The sequence below is a fragment of the Cebus imitator genome, unplaced genomic scaffold (genome assembly GCF_001604975.1).
Source record: "Cebus imitator isolate Cc_AM_T3 unplaced genomic scaffold, Cebus_imitator-1.0 Scaffold539, whole genome shotgun sequence".
NCBI classification, from domain to species: Eukaryota; Metazoa; Chordata; class Mammalia; order Primates; family Cebidae; genus Cebus; species Cebus imitator.
Window position 1 is genome coordinate 1177244 of NW_016107854.1, and position 2435 is coordinate 1179678.

Below are 2435 nucleotides of genomic sequence, written 5' to 3' on the forward strand. Positions count from 1 at the left end.
TCAAGTGATTCTTCTGCCTCAGCCTCCCGAGTAGCTGGGATTATAGGCAACTGCCACCATGCCTGGCGAATTTTTCTATTTTTAGTAGAGATGGAGTTTTGCCACGTTGGCCAGGCTGGTCTCGAACTCCTAACCTCAGGTGATCCACCCGCCTCAGCCTTTTAAAGTGCTAGGATTACAGGCGTGAGCCACTGTGCTCAGCTGAGACGCTCTAATTTCTAACCTATGGCTTCCCCTTTTCTGGATCCCATGATGTCCACACACAAGCATTCTATGACTCATTACATCCTGAGCATCTGCTTCTTGACTGTTACATTCCAGGGCTCTTTTCCACAGTATGTTTCTAACTCTTTGATGGGTTTGGGGGAGACCTGGGTGACACACTTGGAAGAGACCTGGTCCACGGGCTTGCTCATCCAGTTTGTGTACATCCTACTCCCTTCACTTTCAGGTGACCTCATTTTTTAACCTTCCTTAGAGCAACCAATCCCCCACACACTGTCTCCTTCTTCAGAGAATCTTTCTATGTGAATTTGTGGTTTTTAAATTGGCATATGAGTTTTAGGCACAGTCAGAGCAGGAAACGCCTTCATGAGGAATTCAGCAGCTTCTAGAGATAAAACATGATAGAGCAAATTATGAGTCTGGGGATCAGGACACCCTGGGTTCCAGTTTTGTACACATCATTCATTCATGTCACAAATAAGCACCCAAAGCCCACCATGCAGGGCTGTACTGGAAGTATGTAAACAAAGACACCTACTCCCGCCCAAGGGCAGCCCAGTGGGGGAAGTGAAAGGATTAAATGCAATAATGGAGAATTGTAAAAGGAATCAGGACCACTTAGTGAGGTGGTTCTTCAACTTTATTGCACCATCAGGATCCCCACAGGTGTTCTTTCAAATGCCAATCTTTGAGCCCCATCCTTCAGAGATCCTGATCCGGTTGATCTAGGAATGCTCAAGGACATTTAGTGTTTATTCCGAGCGCCTTCCCTCCTCCCTCCACTCGCCTCCCGGAAGGTGATTCCACTGCAAGTTGGCCCCAACCCACACACCTTCCTTCAAGAAAAGGTTCACAAAGGCAGGGGTCTGCAACTGATTTTTTTTTCTTTAAAGAGACAAACCATTGCTCTGTCACCCAGCCTGGAGTGCAGTGGTGAGATCATGGCTCACTGCAGCCTCAACCTCCCAGGCTAAAGTGATCCTCCCACCTCAGTTTCCCAAGTAGCTGAGACTACAGGCCTCTGCTACCACATCCAGCCCTTACAGCTGATTTTTTTTTTTTAGACGGAGTCTCACTCTGTCGCCCAGGCTGGAGTGCAGTGGTACAATCTCAGCTCACTGCAACCTCCACTTCCCTGGTTTGTGATTCTCCTGCCTCAGTTTCCCAAGTAGCTGAGACTACAGGCCTCTGCTACCACATCCAGCCCTTACAGCTGATTTTTTTTTTTTAGACGGAGTCTCACTCTGTCGCCCAGGCTGGAGTGCAGTGGTACAATCTCAGCTCACTGCAACCTCCACTTCCCTGGTTTGTGATTCTCCTGCCTCAGTTTCCCAAGTAGCTGAGACTACAGGCCTCTGCTACCACATCCAGCCCTTACAGCTGATTTTTTTTTTTTAGACGGAGTCTCACTCTGTCGCCCAGGCTGGAGTGCAGTGGTACAATCTCAGCTCACTGCAACCTCCACTTCCCTGGTTTGTGATTCTCCTGCCTCAGTTTCCCAAGTAGCTGAGACTACAGGCCTCTGCTACCACATCCAGCCCTTACAGCTGATTTTTTTTTTTTAGACGGAGTCTCACTCTGTCGCCCAGGCTGGAGTGCAGTGGTACAATCTCAGCTCACTGCAACCTCCACTTCCCTGGTTTGTGATTCTCCTGCCTCAGTTTCCCAAGTAGCTGAGACTACAGGCCTCTGCTACCACATCCAGCCCTTACAGCTGATTTTTTTTTTTTAGACGGAGTCTCACTCTGTCGCCCAGGCTGGAGTGCAGTGGTACAATCTCAGCTCACTGCAACCTCCACTTCCCTGGTTTGTGATTCTCCTGCCTCAGTTTCCCAAGTAGCTGAGACTACAGGCCTCTGCTACCACATCCAGCCCTTACAGCTGATTTTTTTTTTTTAGACGGAGTCTCACTCTGTCGCCCAGGCTGGAGTGCAGTGGTACAATCTCAGCTCACTGCAACCTCCACTTCCCTGGTTTGTGATTCTCCTGCCTCAGTTTCCCAAGTAGCTGAGACTACAGGCCTCTGCTACCACATCCAGCCCTTACAGCTGATTTTTTTTTTTTAGACGGAGTCTCACTCTGTCGCCCAGGCTGGAGTGCAGTGGTACAATCTCAGCTCACTGCAACCTCCACTTCCCTGGTTTGTGATTCTCCTGCCTCAGTTTCCCAAGTAGCTGAGACTACAGGCCTCTGCTACCACATCCAGCCCT